Below are 17,896 nucleotides of genomic sequence, written 5' to 3' on the forward strand. Positions count from 1 at the left end.
GAGGCCCAATCCCCTACCCTATTCCCTTTCCTACCCTCCCCTATTCCCTTCCCTTCCCATCCCTACCCTCCCCTATTACCCTATTCCCTCTTCAAAGGCCGGCAACGCACCTGCAGCTCTTCTGATGCTGCGAGTGTCCATGGGCGACGGAAGTTGCTTTCCATCAGGTGACCCGTTTGCTCGTTTGCCCCCTTATTTCATAAAAAAAAAAATATATTCACAACTCACAACGAATTACCATATTGATTTTTTTTCTGGTTCCTAGTTTTCCACATTCATAAATGTTAAGATCTTAATGTATTGTTGAGTATTATTAAAAAAAATGTTTTATGTTCTGTAAAATAAAAGAGTGAGTCCATTGAGACGGGCCGTGCCGGGGCTCAGCGTGCCGGGGCTCATCGCAAAAATCCGCCTCCCTACAATTTGTGTGGAGGCGGATGCGCGTATCGCACACTGTGTCGGGGCGCAGCGGATTTCCGTCAATGCGACAAGTCACAAGGCCCGGCAAGGCCCGACAAACCCGCTGCGCCCCGGCAACAGTGTGACCACACTTTACATAGATTTCCACTTTTTGGTAGATTTGAGGTCAAATGAATGACGATTTAGTAGTCCAAAATTTTTTGTAAATTTTAATAGAAGATTGATATTATATAACAAATAATATAAAAAATTAAAATGCATAATGAAGACAGTCGATATTATTATAAACATTTAAGTGTTATTTTAGTTTCAACCAAGTAGAATACATTGATTAATAAAGGTAGATTTTCAGTAGAAGCACAAAGTAGAATATAGCAACGTTTTTGAAATATCGAGTCACGAGTGATTTAAGAGTGGTCACACTGGAGCTATCCAAAGTACTCAAAATCCGTCAATGCGATGCGGCCCGGCCCGGCAATAGTGTGCTATAGCGCATTTTGCGCTGCGCTGAGCCTCGATCCGCCCGCGCCCCGGCAAGCCCCGGCACGCGCCGACAAAGTGAGCGCGAACCTTAAGTGGTGTTGTAAGTTTCACCTGTCTGTCTGTCAGTGTGTTTGTCTGAGCGTGTCATACAAACATCGTAACACCCCAACGAGTGGAACAATTTTGTTCTAGTTTTTTGTTTGAAAGCTGATAGTGAAGAACTATTGCTAAGAACTTCTTAGCAATAGTTCTTCACATGTTCATTATTAGACCGCTGTCGCTCATTGCTGGAAAATGTTCGTTCATCTATTTCAGGGGTTCCCAAACTTATTTTGTCTACTGCCCACTTTCAGAACATATTATGTTTTAGCGCTCCCCATTGTTGCAATTAAAAATGTATCCAGATGAAATGAAATAACAAATCAGCCCCCATGCCTCTACACAACGCCCCCATTTTTTTGTGGGTCCCACACCGCCCCTTTAGACCTTCAGCGCCCAGAGGGCGTTATCGCCAGCGTTGCCAGATTTTTTTTGTGCCAAGTCGGGACATTGGAACTTTTGGAGTGAAAAAGCGGGATTCTTCAGTCAAAAGCGGGACAAAGTAAAAAGAGGTATCTTAATAAAAGGTCTTTATTTTTTTATTTGTGTTAAAATAATTACGGTAGCTAAAGTAGCCAAAGAAAATCCACTCCTCTACCTCCCACACTCTTATCTTCTATTCATTACGCAGTACGCACCTTTCTTTCTCGGCACGCTGCACGTACGTTCGGGTTTTCCCCGAAAAGCGGGACTGAGCCTGTCCCGCGCGGGACATTTAATTTTGATGAAAAAATCGGGACGTCCTGCCAAAACCGGGACGTCTGGCAACGCTGGTTATTGCCAACTTGGGAAAGGATGATGATCATGAGCGGTTGTAAGAATTCCAGTGATTTGATCAGTTCGTTATTCTGTCTAAGGTATTCTGATTCCTGACTCGTATTAGAGTTTTGAGTCAGGATTTGTTGCTGCGAACTTTACGTGGTTGCCGGTTTGACAACGGTTTTTAAACTGCAGCTCAATGGATTCCCCATTATACCGTTATGCCGCGGCCGCATGTGCGTCTATCATAAGAAGCTTCGTGCTATGAGACGATACCATTGGACGATACACGCAGATCGTCCAATGGTATCGTTTTAAGCACGAAGCACTAGGCAGGTGCGGCCCGAGCCTTACATGCAGTGCCGAATTTATATTTTTATGAGAGTAGGCCACTTCGTTTCCACCGCCCGGCCCCATGTACGTTATCTGTAGGGCCTCTATGGACGCTGCCGCCCCTACGCGCTACGCCGTGGCACGCCGTGGCCTATAACGGCCTATTTATAAATCCGGGGCGGATTACAAAACGTGTGCTGTTAACTTTTATTTAGGATTCCGTACCCAAAGGGTAAAAACGGGACCCTATTACTGAGACTTCGATGTCTGTCTTTCCGTCTGTCTGTCTGTCTCCAGGCGGTAACTCAAGAACCGCTATAGCTAGACTTCTGAAATTTTCACAGATTATGTATTTCTAGTGCTAAAATTTAAAAAGAAATAAAGTTAATATTTAGGGGGGCTCCCATAAAACAAACGTTATTTCTTTGGTCTTTTTGGCTCGTAATTCGTATTGGCAACATATAGACACTTGAAATTTGCACAAAATCCTCTTATATGTGTTCTTTAATTTTAAATAATAAAATTAAAATAAAATAAATAATTAAGGGGGGCTCCCATACAAAAAACACAATTTTTTCCTTATTTTCCCTCTATAACGGTACGGAACCCTTCGTGCGCGAGTCCGACTCGCACTTGGCTGATTTTTATTATGCGTATTCGAGATCTTTGATACTTGTTTTTGTCAATTACTTGATTTGCAAACAATAACATAGAACATTACATAATACTCGTTTGTCAAAATGTTTTGATAATATTTTGTATTGTTACCTACGTGATGTAGGTATAACTAACCTCTGAGTTAAACGATTTTAGACTTTAGTTTAAAAACACTAGAATATTCTGATGAATATTCTGATGGTCTTGTTAAAATACAAGTTTCCCATGATCACGATTGTCTAGTTGAGTTTAAAAGGTTTACAATTTAGAGATGTGCCGACAATTAAAAAAAAGCCGGATAGTCGGTAAAAAGCGCCGACAATCCGGCTTTTTATTATTTTAAGAATTTTTTTAGTAAAACCATGATTATTTTGAAAGTGGTTCAAACATTTTTGTATGGAGCCTGGCATATTTAGGCCGCCGCCATCTTGTTTTTTTTTTCAAAATTTCTGAGCACGATAAAAAAAAACCAAGATGGCGGCGGCCTAGATATGCCACAAAGGTTCGTACCCCTTAACTAGATTTGGTCGCCGCGCTCAAAGCCCGCTATAAAAGCTATAGCTTACAATTTATTCCTATTTAAATAAAATACTCGGATTTTGTATCAATAAATTAGGTAATTATGTTACACTATACACATGATGTACAGTGAAAATATATACTGAAAACCATCTACTGTATCATGACGTTAACATAACTAAAACACGATCCAAAATGTCTGCAGGCGCAGACGTAACCATGTTCGGCTTGGCCGACTAGTCGGCCGATTAGTCGCCGATTAGTTCTTTGCAACCGACTAATCAGCTACGAGGGCTGCTATTTATGTATCCGGAATAAAAAAAAGAAACAAACATATATCATTTAATATGGTTTTATTGCTTTTCAAAATATTCGCCGCGATGATCGACACACTTTTGCATACGCTGGAACCAATTTTCATAGCACTTTTTCCATTCTGATTGAGGTATCTCCAAAACGTGCATTTTGAACGCATCAACAGCCTCTTCGCGGCTCGAAAAACGTTGACCACGTAATTTGTTCTTCGCGTATGGAAATAAAAAGAAATCGTTAGGTACCAAATCAGGGCTGTACCCTTGACTGTTGACTGTTGTTTAGTTTCGGGGTCATATGCATAGATCCAAGATTCATCACCTGTGTAGATATTATAAACGGCTTTTGACGTACCACGGTTGTATTTTTTTATCATTTTCTTGCACCAATCGACACGAGCCCGTTTTTGATCGATTGTCAAGTTGTGCGGAATCCAACGCGAACATATTTTTTTTACAGCCAAATGTTCGTGTAATATCTTATGTATGCTCGTCATACTTATGCCTAAGGACGCCTCTATCTCGCGATATGTAACATGACGATCACGCATTATTAGTTCCCGCACAGCATCTATATTTTGTGGGACAACAGCTGTTTTTGGGCGACCTTCTTTATTTTCATCCGTGAGCATAGACCGCCCACAATTAAACTCACTGTACCAGTGATAAACAGTGGTTTTTGATGGTGCTTCATCTCCAAAAGTTGCGTTAAGTTGAATAAAGCACTGTTGTTGATTTAGCCCACGCCGAAAATCGTAGTAAATCATTGCACGAAAATGTTCACGCGTTAAATCCATGGCAAATGAAGACACGCAATTTTCAAAATGACGCCACAATGGAAAAATAATTGACAGTCACATGAAACAAAATGTATTCTTCAACCAAAGAGTTCTATTTTCAAATGTTGTAATTACTTTTTAAATATTGTTCTTGTAAGTGGCCAGTTCCGGATACATAAATAGCAGCCCTCGTAGTCGGCTACTCGGCCAAAGTCATGATCGGAACATCTTCAAGTTTACATTGAGGTAATTAGTTCATTAATAATAAATTTATTATTCCTAAAACTGTAAACAGACGATTGAACTTGGGTTCGGGCCGGAGCCCGGACCGCAAGGTGCGCTCTACAGAAAATTCGTGCGCCAAAATTCGTTTATCGCGCGAGAACCGTACATTTTCTCGGAATAACTATATAATATACGTGGGAGAGCCATGCTTCGGCATGAATGGGCCGGCTCGACCGGAGAAATACCACGTTCTCACAGAAAACCGGCGTGAGACAGCGCTAGCGCCGAGTGAGTGAGTTTACCGGAGGCCTAATCCCCTACCCTATTCGCTTCCCTACCCTCCCCTATTACCCTATTCCCTCTTAAAAAGGCAGGCAACGCACCTGCAGCTCTTCTGATGCTGCGAGTGTTTCAGCACTTTCAGCACAATTGATTCAGCGGTTTGGGCGTGAAGAGGTAACAGACAGACAGACACACTTTCGCATTTATAACATTAGTATGGACTATATGGAAGTAAGTATGAATATTGGATATTCTATCTGTGAGTAGTCGTTTAAAGTTTTAAATTTTGTCCAAGTGCCTCTCTTCTCTAGCACATTATGAATTGCTTCGAACCATCTTCCTAAAAACGTATCTGAAAGTTATTCAGATCTTAATGTCTTCTAGAAGATTAAATTTATTGAGAAAAAAATATTACAAACCAGTTGTTTAAAAATAAAAGTTACTTTCCGTTGGCCTAGAATCGTGAAATTCGACAAAAATCAAGGTTTGCTTACAAAAATGGAAAAATCTGATGCAAAATATAATTTTTTATTATTTTTGCACTCCGATTTTTCCAATGTTCCAGTAAATCATTTTTTTAAATATACGATTCTATTTAATATTATAATATAAGATTGTTTTTAATATATTAATTAATTCTTTTGAATTGTTTGCTATTATAAAACAATAAATATTAAGTAAATGCCTTGTTATAATAATATTATGAAATATTTTGCAAGTAAGTACATTTTTAGGGTTCCGTAGCCAAATGGCAAAAAACGGAACCCTTATAGATTCGTCATGTCTGTCTGTCTGTCTGTCCGTCCGTATGTCACAGCCACTTTCCTCCGAAACTGATGAAGATGTAATCTGTAAACCGCAATAAGATTTTGATACAAAAATGGAAAAATTGTTAAAAATTTTAGGTACTTACAACTGAAACAAAAAAAAAATATTTTTCATATAACCTATACGTGTGGGGTATCTATAGATAGGTCTTAAAAAATCATATTGAGGTTTCTCATGTCATTTTTTTCTAATCTGAATAGTTTGCGAGAGAGACTCTTCCAAAGTGGTAAAATGTGCCCCCCCCCCCCTCTAACTTCTAAAGTATGATAAGTCTAAAAATAATATATGATGTACATTACTATAAAAACTATCAACGAAAATTGGTTTGAACGATATCTAGCAAGTAGTTTTTTTTATACGTCATAAATGGTAAACCTTAAACCAATAAAAAATATTTTTTTTCATCTAACCTATGCGTGTGCGGTATCTATGGATAGGTCTTTAAAAATCATATTGAAGTTTCTTCTATAATGTTTTTGTAACCTGAATAGTTTGCAAGAGAGACTCTTCCAAAGTGGAAAATTTGTGTCCCCCCCTCTAACTTTTAAATTAGGGGCATGATAAGTCTAAAAATAATATATGATGTACATTACTATAAAAACTACCAACGAAAATTTGTTTGAACGAGATCTAGCAAGTAATTTTTTTATACGTCATAAATGGTAAACCTTAAATTAATTTTCATTAAATCAACTGAAATATAAAAATAAATCAAAAACCTTTTAATTTCATTAAAATAAACATTATTACTGCTGCGGAACCCTTCATGGACGAGTCCAACTCGCACTTGGCCGCTTTTTCTTAACCATTAGCCAGATTAATATTTTGCTTAGGTGTTACAGCCGGCAGTACATTTTTTGTCATTCCTGGATGAGGAAGTTTAAATGAAATTCGAAATTGGATATTTCTGCGCTTTTAAATTTGGAATCACGTTTTTTGACATTTGTTTTTATAATATCCATCCGCGTTTTTGACACACAACCAGATAAGGCGAAGGCCGAGTGACAACAAGGGTGTACTTTATTCTCTGCTCAGGGTTGTCAAAGTTCAGAAAATTTTAAGGTTAATCATCCAATCGTTGATGTTATACATTTCCTACACATATCTTGATATTAGGCATAAAATTGATAAAAATATACACAGGTTTAAGTATCTATTCTTTTTTATATCTATGGACGCTTCACACTACGTCAGTCTGGCCCCGTGCTAAGTACCTTCAGGAAAAAAAGAAGGACTTGTGTTACGGGTACCAGACAACGGAAATATATTTAATACTTTTATAATATACATATATTTAAGATTTTTATTATATGATACCCATATTTACACATCCACGACCCAGGGACTTTGAAAACTTTTTGTTCCGTCGGCGGGATCCGAACCCGCGACCCCCGGCTACAGTTTAGCTACCCCGGCTTTAGTAGTTTACCAACAGCCCATCAACTGGGCTACAGAGGTATTTATACTTATAAATTACAACATTTTACAGTTAAATAACTCGTACCTTGATTAAAGTATCGATCACATGAAAAGTTACAAAATGTTAGTGTACACATTACGCCAAACTATTCAATTATTTACACCACGGGCCATAAAAGCCTATTTATAGTGCCAAAGGGTGAAACCCCGTTGTTGATATTTCAGGCTGAAATATCAATAATGTTTACAGAGAATTTGGCAGCCCTGTTGCCGAGCGAGGGTCGGTGAATGCGCGCGCAGTCCTCTCGGCGGAGTACTCACTGTCCTCAGCGCGTTCAGTCGATCAGCATCGCTCGATGGCGGCGGTCACGTGGCCCAATTAAAAATTTTGTGCGCGTAATTTTAATTTACATAAAAAACACACCACAAAAATTTTTTGAAATTCGAATAAATCGGAAGTGATATTATTGGTGAAAGAGTGCATATAGTACCTGGTGAGTTGGACCTATTTTCTTATTTTTTTTTGGTATTTTTGACATTTTTAAATGAAGTGGATTGTCGCTGATGATGATGCTGTTTCCTTCGAGATAGAAGTTCGATTTGTGTAGTTAAGCAAACGCACTCGAATAGTTTACAAGAGATTGGAAAGTATTTCAAGGCGATCATGGTTTTAGTGATCTATGTATTACAGATTTTTAAAGGATTTAATATATATTGAGTTAATTAGTACCTTGCCTCTATATTAGTGTTGAAGCGGAAGTGGATTGAGCGGAATGTCCAGACACCAATAATTTAGTGCACAAGATTAGTTTCTAAGTTAAAATCTAGCAAACCGTATACTAACTCCGATATCTCGATAAGACGCGATAGTACGATAAGTAAATTAGGAAGTATATTTTGTTTGTGTATTTCAAGTATATGTATAGCTTAACTTGCAAATGTCCCCACAACATAAATAAAAATTATTGGCTCTTAAAATATTGTTTTTGGTTATTTCTATGTTTTTACGATAAATCCACAATTATTATGAACTTATACATTTTACGTTATAACTATTGTTAAATAAAGCCAATTTTTGGAAGAAAATAGTAACTTACAAGGAAAAAACTCAAAAACAAAAACGTTTGTACAAATTATTCGAGCTTTTAATCATAAATCTAGTTACCGACCGCGTTTTACCGTCACTGTTGTAAATAAAAGGAAATTCTTTAGTTATCAAGGTCAATGTAACACCTTGTTTTTAGGGTTACCAATGAGTAAAAATTATAATAAAATTAACATGAGTACTTACTGTATATTGTATTTAATATTTTATTAACAAGCTTTATTGAAGTTTTTAATCAATTTGCGGCGTCTTTTAAAATAAATTGGAAATGTCAATGATGGGTGTTTTACCCTATGTATTCTAAACTCAAAAAATGTTTAACTCAATTTTTTAGAATTCAAAATTAAAACCTACTTAGTTCCAGGGCTTAGTGTAGAATGTACCTAGATTAAAACCGGCGAAACAAACTTATATGAATCGTGATGATGTTTTCATTCACCTCAGTCCCGTACGTGTTACAGTCAAGATCGGTTTATCGAAACGTGACCAATACAAGTACGATAATACTTGTTATATCTGTATTAGTAACATTCAAGTTGTTTAATGTATTTCAATACTTAGATAAAAATACTAGTTGATGACCGCAACGTCACTGCGCAGAAATTCGTTAATCGCACGGGAACCGTACATTTTTTCGGGATAAAAAGTACTCTACGTCTTTGCTTGGGACTCAAAGTATCTCCATATCAAATTTCATCAAAATCGGTCAAGCAGTTTAAGCGTGAAGAGGTAACAGATAGACATACTTTCGCATTTATAATATTAGTATGGACACGGAAAAATCGATTCCATTTCGTTTCTCACAAAAATCTATTAAAAGTTTGCACATCTAAGGGCCTGTTTCACCACCACCTGATAAGTGCCGTATTCGGCACTCTTAACTTGACAGATAAAGTATGGATAATCTGTCAAAAAATTTGTGACTAGCTTATTTGACACTTTATCAGAAAGTCGTGAACGGTGAAACAGGCGCTAAATGTCCAATATTCTCCCTCAAAGACCTTTCAGGGTACGCCGCAATACTTTAGATCATAACAAGAATACTATTAGCAAAATCCGAACTAGATCGAAACTGTTTTAATGTTAGACTAAATGGTATTTTAAAAATAAAACTGACTCCAATTGTACGTAATTGAGAATTAAAATTCCCTATCTCAAAAACTAATGAACCGATTTTGACGAAACTTGCAGCATTCCCTAAGTTGAACAATACCTAGTACAACAAAAAAGTATTATCGGATTTGTGGTTCCGGAGAAATGCGAACACAAACATATAAAAACATACATACTTACACTTTTGAAAGGCAAAGTTCACAAAATATACTAACATAATATATGAAAACTGGGCAGTTCTGGCAGCAGGCAGCGGGCAGCAGCATACACGTCGAATTGATAATCGCACATTTTTTTGAAGTCGGTTAAAAAACAGACTCGGGGTACAGGTTTTTTACTTATGCTGAATCACAGGAAATAAGTGTGTTCTGTTTTTACAATAGTTATGTTACAAAATAATAACAGTGCAGAGGTTTGACCGCCAAGCAATTGTTTGTGGCAACCTTCGTCGCAGGTTGACTAACCCTTGACAGGTTAAGCAACGCGACAGTGAGAGCGGAACTGGATGGGTGATCATTATTTGGCGGACAGTGCCGTAAACAGTCTTTTTTGCGCCCTGTGCGAGCTTCTACAACTACGCCCTTGCTTTTTTAGATAATATTATATTACCCAAAGCAATGTATAGGTCTATTTTAATGTTGGAATCGTGCTCTATGGGCGCAGCGGAAATATTATCGGGAGCAAACCGAAGTCCTGCCTGGTTTGGCCATTTTTGCGCTCCCCCAGAGTCTACGCCCTGTGCCTGGGCACCGGTGGCCCTATTTACGGCACTGTTGGCGGATAGTAATATAATTATTAATAATATCTAAGTATATAGATATTAATATAAAATGAGGTAAAGTTTTTTTTGTAGGAGGTCATCTTTGAAACTATGGTATTGGTCCAATTGCAAAATTTTTTAACTATGATAGAAAGTAAATAACTTAGTAAATACTTAGTAGGGACGTCAACATGATCCAGGGGGGGCAGCTGCCCCCCCCCCTGCCCCCGTGAGTGCATTTGTTGAATAAATAATAGTAAATTATTACAACTCGAGACTGACGGCGACTATTGTTTGTGCGACGGGATAGCGATGAACTACCTAAGCTACGGTCGGTAACTAACATTGTGACACGAGAATTTTATATACTTATAAGATAATAGTATGTTATTATTTATTAGGTATGTTTTTTAATATCAAAATGCTACTTGAATCAATAAAAATTCATTCTTTAAAACTTAATTACCGACTTATTTTCTTAATATTTTGATAAAGTTATACAGTAATTACTTGCAAAAAAAGCAAGATAAAACCAAAGATTTACATAAAATAAAAATAATGCTTATTAAAAATATAAAATAAGGCTTCTAAAAATAATAAATTTTAAGTATCATATTTTTTTTACTCGTCTGACAATGGGTATTTACAATTTTTTTGCAGAAATTGAAGGGATAAAATCTTGAATAAGTACAAAATAGTTTTATGTTTATAAAGATGCAGAAAAAAAATAGAAGTAAGTAATTTAATATTTTTGCAATTTAATTTCATTATATTTTTATTTAAATATAGAGTATAATTTACCAGAGGAAAATTAAATAAACATAACATTATTTTTAGTATGCAAAAACAGCAAAAAGACAGCATTTAAAAAGCTTCTCGTATTTTAAATTCATCGTACTTAATTCCTAGATCTCCCAAATGGATAAACCGGTTTTGATTGATTTTGAACGAAAGGTAAGGTGATTTTAATTATAAAATTATAATAATCAATTAATATACATGCATTACCTGAATTTATGTAACTCTTTAATTAACTTGGATAGGATCAATTGCATAGGTTTGTTGAATACCATGTTAGGTACTTGATATTTACAATGTACCTACCATCAAGGAAATTGATTCATAGGCAGTTGACAGAACAACCATTTCTGGTACTAGCATGGTATTAAGTAGTATGTCTGGTCTCTGATCTGGCTGATCATAAATTACATAAAAGACTCATGTGAGCTAGACCTTCAATCATTGTAATATCTAAAACTTACTTAGTACTTAATGATAGCTTATATTATAACTAGGCTCAAGAAGACAATAGCCAGAATAATCACTAGCTACATTGTGTACTAGGCTTGTAATTTTAGGTATCATAGCACTAATGTTTAGGTACCAAGTTATAAGAATAAGAAAAGTTTATTTTGTACATCACGCAACACAATATTTACAAAGGACGAGAAAACCAGGACACAATACAAATTACAATACTTAATTTACATTATATTGTGTGATCTCACAAAAATGGACCCCCTGGGGCCTGTATCATAAGCAGCAAGTTGCTGCACTGATTTTCTGCTGGTTATAAATATACTCCTACTCCAACTCCAACAAGCCAGAAAACACAAGCTAACAAAAAGAACAAAACTCATTCAGGTTTAAAAAGTGTATCCGAAACCCACCCAAAACCTGGAATACTAAATTTCTTTAGTACTAAAAATGGTAACAGCTTCTCTAACAACGATCTCAATAAGCACAACGAATAGCAACTACCAACCCCCTCTCACAAGGAAAATGCACGAAATATATTAAAGAAACATAAACAATATCCTCCAAGTCGGTTGGTCACCGCGGAGGATTATGACCAAAACCCTCCAGAAGCAAAAAATATATCAAATAAAAAGTCTAAAGAGCAAAACCACGAACTCTACATTGTCACCTACAACGTAAGAACACTTTCAACCAACGAACGATTTATAGAGCTACAAAATGCGATAAAGACAATAAAATGCGACATAATAGGGCTGTCAGAAGTCAGGCGCCTGGGAAATAACATAGAAGAATACGAAAAATATATACTCTGTTACACAGGAATGACACCCGGCATGTACGGTGTGGGATTCATTTTGAATAAGAAATTAAAACATAATATGGAAAGCTACGTTGGCTTGACGGATCGCGTGGCCCTACTAAACCTCCAGTTCAATGATTACAAGCTATCAATAATACAGGTCTACGCACCAACAGAAGCTGCAAACGAGGACGACATTGCACTATTCTACAACACTATTAGAAGAGCTATAGATGCATCACACAAACATTATATCATAATGGGAGATTTTAACGCCAAAATAGGACATCCCAAAATACCCGGTGAAAACCTAATCATGAAATGTTATGGATATGGCGATAGAAACGATAGAGGACAAAAACTTATCGACTTTGCCATGGAAAATAAACTTTCAATATTAAACACATTTTACAAGAAAAAACCCAAACGAAGATGGACATGGCGATCACCAAACGGCGTACACAGAAACGAGATTGATTATATACTATCGAATCACCCAGGTATGTTTAAAAACGTCGAAGTAATCAATATTGACTATCCTTCCGACCACAGACCACTCAGGGCGTGTATACAATACAGTTATGTGAAAAAAAGTAGAGCAAAATACAACAATAACAAGACAATTTCATTAAACAATCATGAGAAAATTCAAAAATATAGAGAGCGTCTTAATTATTATTTAAGAAACCAACGCAGTGAGCAAGAAACTTACTGTATTCAAAAACAATATGATAACATAATCAGCGCAATTCTCCAAAGCCTAAAAGAAACTAATGCATCAATCTCCACTGATAAAACTCACGATATATTATCACCACGCACAATACAGTTAATGGACAGAAGAAGAACACTGCACAGAATGAAAAATAAATCTAGATGCGAAAAAAATGAACTCACAGCACTTTATAAACTAATAAACAAATATATCAAAAAAGACTACGCCAGCTATAGACAAAATACAATTAAAAAATACATAGAGCTTACAGGAAGCTATAGAAAAGCCTACAAAGACTTAACAACAAAAAAAACATGGATAGAAGGACTGAACTCAACAGGGAAAGTCTTACTCAATCGCAGAGACATTATAGAGCATGCGACTAGTTTCTACAAAAACCTTTACAGCGGTAACCTAGCCACAGAAAGCATAGAGCCAACGCAAACTGTCCGGAAAGAGATGATCAAGGAAATAAATGAACTGGAAATATCTGAAACAATAGCCAAATTAAAAAAAGACAAGAGCCCGGGTTCGGATAGCGTGACCAACGAAGCTTTAATAACAGGCCTTAAAGTTCTTGCTCTACCTCTAGCAAACTTGTTTAACCAAATCCTAATAACTGCAGAAATACCTTCCCAGTGGGCCGAGTCAAATATAGTCCTGCTCTACAAGAAAGGAGACCCCAAAGAGATATCAAACTACAGACCAATAAGTCTTTTGCCGGCCATATACAAACTTTTCTCAATAATTATTAATGCGAGAATTGGGCCAACCCTAGAACTTCACCAACCTGTGGAACAAGCAGGATTTAGAAAAGGTTTTTCAACCATAGACCATATCCACACACTTGAACTAATTATTGAGAAATATGAAGAAATGCGCAGACCACTTTATATAGCCTTTATAGACTACCAGAAGGCATTCGACACGGTTTCGCAGGAGAGCATATGGGGGACCCTCGAAAGCCAAGGAGTACAAATACAATACATAGAGGTCTTAAAAAGCCTCTACAAAAACTGCACGGGTAGAGTGAAACTCGAATCCCTTGGCCCGGGCTTCCCTATTAGAAAAGGCGTGAGACAAGGAGATCCTCTGTCTCCAAAATTATTTATAGCTATCCTGGAGTCAATTATTAGACAGATCGACTGGAAAAATTATGGCATCAACATAATAGGCAAACAACTAACACATTTGCGCTTTGCAGACGACATTGTCTTATTATCCGAAACATGTTCGCAATTACAACACATGATAGAATCTCTACATAGAGCCAGCATCCAAGTAGGGCTTGAAATGAATTTCTCCAAGACAATGGTAATGACAAACAGTGTAGAGAGAGCAGTGATGGTAACAAATACCCGCCTAAAATACACCAAACAATACATATACCTCGGCAAACATATAAGTTTCGATAATAAAAACAACGAATTGGAAATTGCAAGACGAGCCGCTAACACCTGGAACAAATACTGGCAACTAAAAGAAATATTCAAAAGTAACATGCCTATAAACATAAAATCTAAAGTGATGAACTCATGCCTACTGCCATCCTTGACATATGGGTGCCAAACGTGGAAGTACAATAGAAAAGCTAAGGCAATGATTGTCACTTGCCAACGCGGAATGGAGCGCAGCATGGCAGGTATAAAAAAACTACAAAAAATAAGGCATACTACTATAAGAGACCGAACCAAAGTTATAGATGCCCTCCGCTTCGCAAAACAACTAAAGTGGAAATGGGCTGGACATGTTGCGAGATTAAACGACCAGCGCTGGACCTCAACAGTAACATCGTGGAAAGGACCTGAAGGCAAGAGACGTATAGGAAGGCCTGTTACACGCTGGGATGACGAAATTAGAAAGATCGCCGGCCCAGATTACATTAAAGTAGCCCAAAATCGAGACAGATGGAATAGTCTGGAGGAGGCCTTCACCTCTGAAGAGGGGGTTTTTGTAAATTAATTAATTTGATACCAAAGTTAATATCCTCACAACTTATTTTTGAAAAATATTGTATACTAACTCATTGTACTAGGATAATATCAAACTAACAATAACCATTTATTATGTAATTTTAATTTACAAGAAATATAAGGCTTTTTATTTTATTTTTTTATTTTTATTTTTTTATTTTTATTTTTTATTTTATTTTTATTTTTTATTTTTATTTTTTATTATAAATATACTTACCTTGTAATGTGTACCTATAACCTACTGCATTCTCAGAATACAGTTGTTCTATATTCTGAGACTGCATTATGAATCCTGCAATATGGAAATATCAAATAATAATCATGCGTATAATAATAGGTATATTTGTTAAAATAATCTTCATACTATTTAATTGTACGAAAACATTTTTGTTACGATATGTTCGTCATGTTAAAACTTCCCCAAACTATTTTTTGGGAAAGTTTTGCTTCTAAAAAATGCATCTAAAAATTTATTCTGAAAATTGCTATTAAACTTGGTATTCCAAGTTTAGAAGTTTTTTTTTTTACCAGCTGGTTGTGTAGCCGAAATGGTTTCTTCAGTATATGTAATACTGAAGAAACCATTTCGTAATGGGTTACAGGGCAATAGACAGACGCGATGGCTGGCCACGCCACTGCTGTGCGTTTTCAAAATAAGTAAATAATAATAATAATAACTCCCACACCGGTTTCGGTGACGGTGGCCGATTTCATTGAAACGGCCAGTTACGCAGGAGTGATTTTATAGTGCCCAAGTGTGTGCGCAGCTGTACACAAGAGCACTCTCTATTCCTTTTACTCTCATAACCCAATGGGACGGAAGACCGACACGACTGGCAAGAGATTAGGCGCAGGACCGACTTTTTACATGCCTATCCGACGCATGGATCATCTCACTTGTCAGACATTCAGGTGATCCGCCTACATTGTCCTAACCAAACTTGGAAATACCATGTTTCCAACGCGGGAATCGAACCCACGACACCCGAGTCAAGAGCCGAGCTCTGAACCACTAGGCCACGTCGTAGGAAAATAAGTAAGTAAGCATCATGGCAACACATTCACCAGATGTTTAGGCTGGTATAAATAGTCAGTACTCAAGACGCATCTCGGTCTCAAGACGCGGTTCGGCTCCGCATCTTGAGACCGTGCCGCATCTTAAGAGGATTCCACACCGCCATTTTTTCCATACAAACGTTGTCCCCTGTTTCCTCCCTGGATAATGCTAGTAGAGTTATAATTTTTTTCCTGAATATCTACGGCCACTAATACAATGTCCCTATGTTTTCTTTTTTTTCATAAATTAATTATTAAATAAGATATGAACGTTCAAAAACCCAAAAAAATGGCCAGATTTTCCACTGTGTTCAAACGTCCAGAAAACAGATTTGGATAGATTATACAAAAAAAGCAAAACATAGGAACACAGCTCAAGCCTTTTTTTAATCTTTAATGAAAAAAGTACTTAAATCGGTTAAGTTTTGGAGAAGGAATCAGGGGACAACGAATCGTTGATTTTCTGGATTTTCTGCAGTTGTCTCTATCGCGTTCTGCGGTATAGGCTTGAGGTAAGGGAGACAGCTATAGATATTACACGTACTTTTTTTTCATTTCTCTAGCCGCTGTGGTATCCTCTTAAGTACTGACTATTTATACAGGCCTTAGTGTCGGTTCGGGATTGCAGTTATAATTAGCAGGACGCGAGTGCGTGCTTGTGTCATCCATTTGAAACTCTGTGTTCTATGTTGTTATGTAGGTCCACTTGCGTAATGTTTACTCGAATCCGTATGACGGTATGACCCTCGTACGATGATACGGAAGTATTTTTAGTAATCTGTGTGTAAAGCGTTTAGTTAAAAGGCTTATGTAAAAATAGTCAGAAAAATATCTGGAACAAAATCTAGTAAAAGACATTTTCGCCGCTGGTTGGTTTGAGAACGCGAATAAAACAAATCCATATAATATTTTGAAGACGTTAGTGGATGAAGCAGGAAAGTCACAACTAACAGAAAGAAATTGCCGTTCCCTTTTGCATAAATGAAGGCTTTAGGGCCTGGAAAATCTAAGCCAGATGATGGAGTAGGTAGAGTTACAAGATTAGTTCAAATTTTATGGGAAAAAGTGACTAATTGTCCTTATGTTATAAAATGTTAACTGGTTCATCCACTCGCGTCTTTATTTACTAATGTTGCCAGTAATTTGCAAAATTGCGAATTGTATGCTCTACAAAATTTATATCAAAAACAATCAAAAAGATTCGGATTACTTTGTCAAATAGGCTGGACTAAATCGAAGTTGGATTAGGTACAATAGCAGAATCAACTATCAAGGTACAGGTTGCGGCAGTCTAGGAACAGGTGTCGTAACAACAGAACTCAGGTGCAAAATATAGTGATTATGATAAATGATAACGCTATTGATAAGCGGGTATGGGCGAAGTGAAGGGTAGCGATAGAATTAAGTTAATGAGTCCAATTTAAATAATGAATCAGTAATTGTAAGCAGAACTTACAATTCTCCAACTTAGGTAACCAATCTTAATAAGTAGTAACATAGATAAACCGATATCATACAGTTGAAGGTAAAAAGCCCATATTTGAGCCCATATTAATTACTAGATGACGCCCGCAACTCCGTTGCGCCAAAATTAGTTTATCGCGTGGGAACCGTACATTTTCCCGGGATAAAAAGTATCCTATGTCCTTTCCCGGGACTCAAAATATCTCTGTACCAAATTTCAGCCCAATCGGTTCAGCCATTTAGGCGTGAAGAGGTAACATACAGACAGACAAACACAGTTTCGCATTTATAATAATATGGATTGTTCTAATTTTGTCAAATGATTTTTTGCTAAACTACCTATTTAAAGTTTTTAAAACTTTTACTTGCTGAAAAGTTTACATGTTTAAAAATGTTTTTAAGATAATAATATAAACTTTTTTCCCTTCCTTTCTTTATTAGGGTGAGCTTAAGAAAATGCATAAATCTTTAATGCGAAATAAAATTGAAAATTACAAATTTTCTAGTAGCGTCATTTTATGTTTTTACAAAACATTA

The 17,896-nt window shown here is 36.7% G+C and overlaps 1 protein-coding gene across 2 annotated transcripts in view; it reads left to right on the plus strand.

The window, feature by feature from the left end:
* The first annotated feature begins 7,427 nt into the window (after positions 1-7,427).
* Positions 7,428-17,896, plus strand: part of LOC121735198 (estradiol 17-beta-dehydrogenase 11-like) — a 64,246-nt gene continuing 53,777 nt past the window's right edge. Inside the window, exon 1 of one of the 2 annotated variants that reach the window (XM_042125925.1) lies at positions 7,428-7,608. The gene's annotated coding sequence lies outside the window, so the exon portion shown is untranslated. The remainder of the gene's footprint in view (positions 7,609-17,896) is intronic. The other variant, XM_042125926.1, reaches the window with a different exon arrangement.

Source organism: Aricia agestis, chromosome 17 (genome assembly GCF_905147365.1).
Source record: "Aricia agestis chromosome 17, ilAriAges1.1, whole genome shotgun sequence".
NCBI classification, from domain to species: domain Eukaryota; kingdom Metazoa; phylum Arthropoda; class Insecta; order Lepidoptera; family Lycaenidae; genus Aricia; species Aricia agestis.